At 34.4% G+C, this 9,603-nt stretch overlaps 1 protein-coding gene across 1 annotated transcript in view; it reads right to left on the reverse strand.

The window, feature by feature from the left end:
* Nucleotides 1-9,603, reverse strand: part of F13A1 (coagulation factor XIII, A1 polypeptide) — a 302,545-nt gene that overhangs the window by 139,372 nt on the left and 153,570 nt on the right. The gene's annotated exons all lie outside the window — the stretch shown is intronic.

Consider the following 9,603-nt stretch of genomic DNA (forward strand, 5'->3'; position numbering starts at 1 on the left):
CGGTTGACGCAGGATAGAGCAGGGTTTAGGGCTGTTGTGCATAGGGTCGCTATGAGTCGAAAACGACTCGACGGCACATAACAACAACAACAACAGTTGATCTTATATTTAATGAGCATATAGGCATTGCAGATTTTGGACATCTTATCACATGTAAGCTAGGCCTTGCGGGGCTGAGAGTCATGGAAGTAACAGTAATTGAATTAATACTTGATGTCATGAAACAATATGGCAAGTTCGGAGACGTGTATGCAATTCTGCATGAAATAGGCAATGCCAAACAAAATACTAAATGAAAATATTTAAGATGCATACGCATCCTTCTATGGTGAATGACAAAACCTTCACTACCATATAATGTTTATTGTTACAGAGATTGTTATTTCCCAAAGATAGTTCTTCTGGGGAGTGTTCTTTAAAAACTTACAATTATCTTTAAACATACTCATTGTGTCTTTAAATGTGTCCAGAAAGTATTCAATGACTAGTTCTGGTAATTATGTAATTAATTTATAAATTGTAAAAAAAATTAATGAAAGCTTTTGAAGAATACTGTTCAGTTAACTGCAAATTTCTGCTTTTGATGTACACTTTTTTTTTCCATTTTAGACCATAAGTCCATGAAATGGCTTAATTTAGCCAACAATTTTGGCCAATCCATGGTCAATACTTTATTGAAAAAACCTATAACTACTATAATGAAACTTAAAGAGTGGTCAGAGAAGTTGTGATACCATGTGGTCATTGAGAGCTGGCAGATTCAGCTTTGAATTCACATTACCATTCCACTGTAATTGAGAAATAGAATAAGCTATGACTATTGAAGATAAAAAGACCTAAAATATTGTTCTGAGGATAGTTGTCAAACAGATCGTCATTAGTTAGAAGAACTATTTATAGCAAATTGTTGAACCCAATCAGCTAAACAAAAAACAAACAAACAAAAAAACCTGAAACACCAATAACACAACTCACCACTACAGACCTTTTAATTGTTAAAGCTGGGCTGTTCCCTTGTTGCTAGATAAATCACAACTCTCTTTTATTAGCATTTGGCCAGATTAGCTACTTTTTTCCCTAATTAGAACATTGATTTCTGGGGAGGTTAGACATTATAATAGATAAATGGTTAGTAAAGAGTTAAAATAACACACCTTTTTCTAGATAGCAAGATATTTTTGGAGAACATTTCAAGGACAATACATACTGGTCTCGTTTCATGTCACATATAGTTTTGGTACTCTACCATGTTCAGAGTTTACCAGTGGTAAAATGAAATCCTTTGGTAATATAAATTTAGGACTATATACAGAAAACATTATTCATTTACATTAAAATGACATTAAATTGTCCTTCCAATTACTTGGAAAATTGAAAAAGTAAAAATAAAAAATTCTCCACAAAGTCACTATCTGCAGCCTAAATGATATAACTAATGTAATCAATTCCTAAATCTGGTGCCAAGAAGAAAAAAAAAATAGGAAGATTATGGCATGGGCCAGAGAGGCAGTATGACTTAGCATCTAATGCTAGTCATTATCTCTTCAGAAGACCTTCTGGCAATTCAAGAAAATCCTAATATTTCCTAGTTTTTTAATAATAGAGAACAATGGAATAAAAATGAAAACTTTTTTCCTGTTATGACCAGGAATAACTGCTACTGAGAATTAGATGTGAAAGAATTTGTAATACCTAACAGAGATAGACTCTGGACATAAAATGAGAAAGTGATACAAAGTCTAATCGTGTATTTCATGGGAATAAGATATATCTTCAATTCACTCAAAATTCATTGCTGTTAAATTGGAATAAACTCATAGCTGACCTTCCAGTGTGTTTGTAGGCTGCTATAGATCACATAGGAGGAGACTGGCTATCTTTTTCCTAAGGAGTTGCTGGTAGATTTGAACTGCCAGAGAGGTGCAGCAGTACAATTCTCTACAGACTAGGCCACCAGAGCTCACTTACCTCCAATTGTTGATATTATTGTTATGTGCTATTGAGTCAGAACTGACTCATGGCTGACCCTACAGTAGGTTTTCAGAGGCAATGAAAAAGATTGCCTATCTATCTCCTCTGGAGAACCTTGTTGATTCACACTATATACCTTTGGCTTGGCAGTGCAATCCCTTACCACTAGGCCGCTACAAGTCCCTTACCTCCAATTATGTGTAGTGTATTCTGAAACAATAAATTTATAGAACCTTCCATAGGAAGTTATGTTGTTAACCTAAAGACTTTCGCTGGCAGTGTAAATCTACCAGTAGCAGTGAGGGAGAAATATGAACAAACTTTTTTGTGTGACTTTAGCCTTGGAAATCCACTAGAGCATCACCTATGTGTTGGCTCCAACCTGATGACAATGAGCTCTGCTTTGATTTTGTTTTGTTTAAAAGAAGGATCTGAGCCTGTTTTCTAATAGAAATTGTTCATCTTTTCAGCCTTTCTTTGTCTATCAACTTTAGTCTTCAGTCTCTGAGGTACCAAAAATTCGATGTAATGAAATACACAAACCTCAAAATATAGTTCCAAAGACAAAGCAAGCTAATCTTAGATTAAGAAGAGTCAAGATTTCATTTACACCATCTTTGAGAAAAAGAAATACCTAGGGAAGAACTATACATACATGAAGTAGAACAAAAAGAAAAGAAGCAGAGGTAGAAAGAACTCAAACATGGAAAAGAGTAAAAAATAATATCTGGGCAAAACCAAAATTAAGAAGAGAGATAATATTTCTTAGGGCATCACAGACCTAAGAGAACATTTTAGTAGAACTAATAATCAGTTAGAAACTGTAATAAGTGATAGATACCACTGGAAATAAAACCAATAACAAAGAAGAAAAGTTCAAGATAGTCAAAGAAAATACTGATGAAAAGACAAGTGATATGATTTAGAAAGAAGATAATATTTATGGAATATAATGATGATACAACACTAGGATAAATGATGCCCTCAAATCAGAGAATCCAAAAAATGAAACAAAAGATGTATTAATAACATAATATAAATATTTTTTACTTAAATGTTGAAAAACAGAATCTGTAGTTTGACAGTGCCATCTATGCTTCAGGATAATTTGAGGAAGAATGCTGATTTTCTAGAGACATTTTAACCAAGCTATTTAACTTTAAGATAAAGAAACACGTTATCAACAGACAGAAAATGCAAACTAGCATCAAGGAAGAAAATCAAGCTGTCTTTAGGCTTCAACTAAGTGAAATTCAAAGGAAAAACACACTTAAGCAGAATTTATGCAGGCCAGCAAGACAGAAAAGGAGACTCAAGGATGTTATAGATATTATGCACAACTAAGCTGTTATGCAACTATAAAGGCAAATAGCAAACATTTTAAAGAATGTAGTATCTCAAGAAATCTAGTACCCTTCTTAGCAAAACTATTTGTAAATCTGCATTATGTAGATGACACAACCCTGCTTGCTGAAACTGAGGAAGACCTGGAGCGCTTGCTGCAGAGGGTCAAGTACTGCAGTCTTCAATATGTATTTGAAATTCAACATCAAGAGAACAAAGATTCTCACCACTGGACCAACTGGCAGCCTCAGTATGGATGTTGAAGAGATTTAGACAGATAACAGTTTTGTTTGCTTGGCTCCAAAGTCAACACTCTTTGGTACCAGCAATCAGGAAATCAAAAGATAAATTGAATTGGGAAAGTCAGCTGTCAGAGACCTCTACAGAATACTGAAGAGCAATGACTTCAGAGTAAGGTGCTCCTGATCCGGGCTATAGTCTTTGCAATTCCGTGTTATGCATCTGAGAGTTGGACAGTGACTAGGGATGATAGAAAGAGCCTTTGAGCTATGATGCTTGAAAAGAGTATTGAATATACCATGGACTGTGAGAAGAACAAACAGGTTTGTCCTGTAGAAGATGAAGCTAGAATGCTCCTTGGAGTCAAAGATTCTGAAGCTTTGTCTGACATACTTTGGGCATGTTGCAAGGAGGAACTAGTCCTTGGACAGGGTCATCATGTTTGGGAGAGTGGAGGGACAATGCAGGAGAGAAAGACCTTCGATGAGATGGATTGATTCTGTGACTGGGGTGGTAGGAGTAAATAAATATGTTGGAGACAGGTTAGCACAGGACAGGTCTCTTGTACACAGGATCGCTATGAGGTGCAAGAGACTCAATGGCACATAAAAACATCATCATAATAATTATGGCTGAATCAAATAAAGTACTCAGGAGCAAAGATTGTGTGGTAGAAGAATTAATGGGGAAATAAAATATGCATTTTTAAAACTTTTCAAACTAAGGGAGCAGACTAAGAAAAATTAAAAAAGAAGGAAGAAAAGAGGTGAAGAGTAAAACTGTCAATGCTTTACTGTGTCCATCTGTCAGAGTTAACTGATACTATCTAAAATTAAAATGAAATTCAAAGTAAAAAAATAACTTTATCATTCAATAGATTTGATAAAATAATAATAAACATAGGAAAATCTATGAGGATATAATAGATATATTTTTAAAAAGTTTTCAGTTGGAATTCAATATAGCACCTATTGCAATTCAACATTCTTTTGTTAAAGTAAAATTTTATGTAAATGAATAAATAAAATTTAAAGCTTTAAGCAAAATTAAAGAAAATTAAATATCCAATAATTTTAAATTATATAATATAATTTAACCTAAAGACAAGCAAACAGAGCAGTGGAACACAACAGAAAGCACAGAAACAGACTCACATAAATACACATAATCGGGAAGTACATTTCATTGGGAAAATCAAGCCCTCTCCAAATTATTGAAGGAACAATGATGTCAGTTTGAAAACTAAAGTGTATGTGATGCAGGCCATGGCCTTTTTATTCACTTGCTATTCATCTGACAGCTGGACAATGAATAAGGATGGCAGAAGAACTAATGCCTTTGAATTTTGATGTTGGAGAAGAGGGAATATCCCATGGACTGCCAAAAGAATAAACAGATATGTTTTAGAAAAGGTATAACTACAGTTCTCATTGAAAGCAAAAATAAAGAAACTTTGTCCCTAACACTTTGGACATGTTGCTAAGAAAGGCTGTCTTGGAAAGAGATATCATGCTTGGAAAGGTGAAGGGTCAGAAAAAGAGAGGAAGCTCCCACCCTCACACCTCAAATGACATGGATTCACATGGTGACTGTTGCAAGGAGCTTGAGTGAATCAGAGTCGATAAGGATAGCACAGGACAGAACAGGGTTTAGGTCTTTTGTTTATAGAGTTGCTATGAGTCATACTTAACTCGATGGCACCTAACAACAGACACAGTTAATTTTTTACAAAGTTCAAAGTCCATTTCATTAACAAAAAAATAGTCTTTTCATCAGATGGTGCTAGAACAATTACATATGCAAATGCAAAAAAATGAACTTTGATGCACATATTGTATTATATACAAAAATTAGTATGAAGTGAATCATAGACCTAAATTTATAAAACCTAAACCTATAAAGTTTCTGGTAGAAAACACAAGGGAAAAAATATCTGTGCCTTTGAGTTATGCAGAGTCCTTTTATATATTATTAAAAATAGATTCATGAAGTAAATGTTTATAAATTTGCTAAGAGAATACAAAAATAAGCCAAAGACTAAGAGAAAATACTTAAACACTTTGCATCTATAATACGTAAATTGATCTTGGTACTCTATAATTTAAAAAAGAAGAAGCAGTCAAACTTTTATAAGAACTAAGCAAACTATTGGAACAGATTTTTCACCAAAGAAGGTATATTAGTGGCAAATAATTTCATGAAATGATGTTGAACATCATCAGTCACTGTAGATATACAAGTTAAAATAACAATGCAGTACCATAGCATAACTATTAGAAAGTGTAAAACTAGAGAGACTCATCATACCCAGTGTTTGAAAGGATACAGAGTAACTAGGACTCTGAAAAAAAAAAAAAAGAAATAATACAACCTCTGTGAAAAAAGTTTGCATTTTCTTAAAGAGTTAAGGACACGTAAAATGTCATCTATCCATTCTATTCTTGGTAATTTATATATGAGAAATAAAAGCATATTTTTATGTTGTTAGGCACCATTGGGTCCAGAATGACTCACAGTGACCCAGTGAACAACAGACTAGATTCTACCCTGTCCTCTGGCATCCTCATCATCTCTGACACACTAGACACCCTTGCTGAAGTCATCATGTCAATCCATTGTGTTGGGATCTTCCTCTCCTTCCCTGACTCTATCTTTCCAAGAGTGATGTCCCTTTCCAAGGGATAGCTTTGCCTAACTACATGTCCAAAGTATGAAAGATGATGCTTCACCATCTTTGCCTTTGAGGAGCACTCTGGCTACACCAAGACATACCTGTTTGTTCTTTTGGTAGTCCAAAGAATATTCAATGCTCTTCTCCAGCAGCACAACTTAAAACCATCAATTCTTTTGTCTTCCTTATTCATTATACGGCTCTCTGATGCACTGCAGGTAATTGAGAAAGCCATGGCTTCAATCAGGAACATCTTAAGTCTTCAAACTGACATCTTTGCTCTCCACCATTTTGGAGAGATTCCTGACAGTGGACTTGCCCAATGCACTATGTCTCTTGATTTCCTGACTGCTGCTACTAAAGGTGTTGATTGTTGACTCAAGATGAAATCATTTACAGCTTCAATCCTTTCCTCATGTATCATAAGGTTGACTGTTGGTGTTGTGGTGAAGATCTTTGTTTTCTTTTTTTTAATTTCAATAAACATCTACAGAGATTTCGGAATTCCATTCAGATCTTTGTTTTCTTGATGTTTAAATGTAAAACATGCCAAAGGTTTAGTGCTTGATCTTCTGCAGCAAGTGTTTAATATCATCCTCACTTTCAGCAAGCAAGGTGTGACATCTTCATAATGCCAGTTATTGATGAGTCTTCCTTAAATCCTGATACAACTTTCTTCTTCATGGAGTCCAGCTTCATGAATTATTTGCTCAGCATACAGACTGAATAGATATGGGGGAAAAAAGCTACAACTCTGATGAACATCCTTCCTGCGTGCAGTATTCCTTTGCTCTATTCAGACAACAGCGTTTTGTTGTAGGTATCGACTTCATATTAGCACAATTTTAGGTTTTCTTGTATTCCCATTCTTTTCAATGTTAGCCATAGTTTGTTATGATCTACATGGTCAAATGCCTTTGCATAGTCAATAAAAACAAATAGAAATTATTCTGGTATTCTCTGATTTCAGCCAGGGTCCATTTGACTTTAGCAATGATATCTTGGGTGCTATGGCCTCTTCTAAGTCCAGTTTGAACTTCTGGTAGTTCTCTGTCAATTTAATTTTCTTCAATATTTTCCTTGGATGAAATATTAATGACATTGACAATATCCAAGTTCTATTGGATCAACTTTCTTGGGAATGGAGACAAACACAGATCTGTTTCTGTCACATGGGTAGCTGTCCTCCAAATTTCCTGGCATAAACTGGTGAACACATCCAGAGATGCATCTATTAGTAGAAATATGTCAACTGGTATTCCACTGATTACTTGGGCCTTATTTTTTTGTTAATGCCCTCAATGCAACTTAAAATTCATTCTTCATTATCATTGTATGTTATTTATGTGGTATTTCCTGAAAATTTTCAGTGTCAACTATTTCTTAGGCATCAATTCTGTGTATTCCTTCCATCTTCATTCAAGAATGTGCCCATAGTTTCTCTAAGTATTGTAACTCAGGGCTTGAATTTGTTTTTCAGTTCTTTCAGCTTGATAAACATGTGGTCAGAATTTTAGATTCTCTGCCTCCAGCTCTTTGCACATTTCATTATAATTGGGTTCTGTTTTTTTTTTTTTTTTTAGCTCTTTTACTCTGGTATCTCTTCCTTTTGTTTTTATAGTCTCTTCTGATAGCCATTTTGGTTCTTTCTTTCTCCTCTTCCTTTGTAATGACCTTTTGCCTTCTTCATAGATGCTATCTTTGATAGCATAGTCTTCCCATAGTTCCTCCAGTCTTTGATGATTGGTGCTTGAGATGATTCTTAAGTTCAACTTGAATAGACTCCATGCCATATTTTTGTTCCTGTGGACTAGTTTTAATTTTCTTCAGCTTCAATTTAAACATGATTCATTGACAGTCTGTTCTATAATCAGCACCTGGTCTGGCTTTGACTAGATATTGTGCTTCTCCCACATTCTTTCTGCAATTATAGTCAATCTGATTCCTGTACAATACATCAGGTGAGGTCTCTCTATAAAGTCACTTTTTGTGTTGGGTTTTTTAAATTTTACTTTTGTTTTCTTTTTTTTTAAATACAAAGATTTATACAGGTATTTTCTTAGCTTAATTTGCAAGGAACCCAAACTGGAAAAAATATAAATATCCATCAATTAGTTAATAGACAAATTGTGGCTCATCCATGGAAAAGAACAATACTTGGCCATAAAAGGAATGTATCAATGATAATACATAGATCAGCACGAATGAATCTTAAGATTAGAGAAAGAAGTATTAAATAACACAGAGTGTACAGTGCATAGTTCCATTTATACAAAATTGTAGTAATTGCAAACAATAGACAGAGGCAAAGCAATGATTGCTTAGGGATACAATGAGAAAAAGGAATAGTTAAAGGAAGAAATGATAAAGACACGACTGGGAATAATGAGTAGGTTTGTTATTTTGATTATGATGATAGTTTCTTAAGTATTTATCATGTCAAAATTTATTCAGTTTTACATTTTCACTATGCATTTCTAATTGTATGTTAATTATATTGCAGTAGTGTTGTAAAATATAAGTATAATATTAATTAAAGCAACACCAACTTTATAATATCATTTGTGATTTTAAACTCTATCTATATACCTGTACCTATATATCTCTATCGATATATATGGATAGATACAGATAGTGATAAGAAACTGTGCCGTAATCCCAAAAACATATGATTTGAATCAACTAGCTACTCCTTGGAAGAACACTAGGCAATCTCTTCCCGTGCAATCAACTTCCTGTCAAAGCCTGCTGGAGGGTCAGATATGAGTCAGTTCTGATGTGGCAGAACATAACAACAAGATAGATAGATGGATAGATAGATAGATAGATAGATAGATGAGATAGACATATAAATATAAATATCTCTATATATAATTATTTGAATATATATTTGAATCAACATATAGCTAACTATCTAAATAGCTACAGTTATAAGAAGATTCCTAGTGATACAGTGGTTAAAAGCTTGACTGTTAATGGAAAGGGCAGAGCTTTGAAATTGCCAGCTGCTTCACTCAGAAAAGATGTGGCAATCTACTTCCATAAGATTTACAGCCTGTCTAGTCTGTTCTACTTTTTTCTATAGGGTTGCTAAAATTTCAAATAGACTCAGCAGAAATAAGTGGGTTGTATCAGTTGGAATGGTTTAAATAAAATGTTGTAGTTGTTGTTGTTAGGTGCCATCGAGTCAAGTATGACTCACAGTGACACGATGAACAAAAGATCTGAACCCTCTTCTATCCTGTACCACCCTCACACTTTCTAGCAAACAAGAGCCGAATATGACAGTCACTGTGTCCATTCAGCTGGTTGAGAGTCTTTTACTCCTTCATCAATCCTCCACCCTTCCCAGCATCATGTCCTTTTCCAAGGAATAG

This window comes from Elephantulus edwardii, unplaced genomic scaffold (assembly GCF_000299155.1).
Source record: "Elephantulus edwardii isolate Elephantulus edwardi_28Jun2011 unplaced genomic scaffold, EleEdw1.0 scaffold00071, whole genome shotgun sequence".
Lineage (NCBI taxonomy): Eukaryota > Metazoa > Chordata > Mammalia > Macroscelidea > Macroscelididae > Elephantulus > Elephantulus edwardii.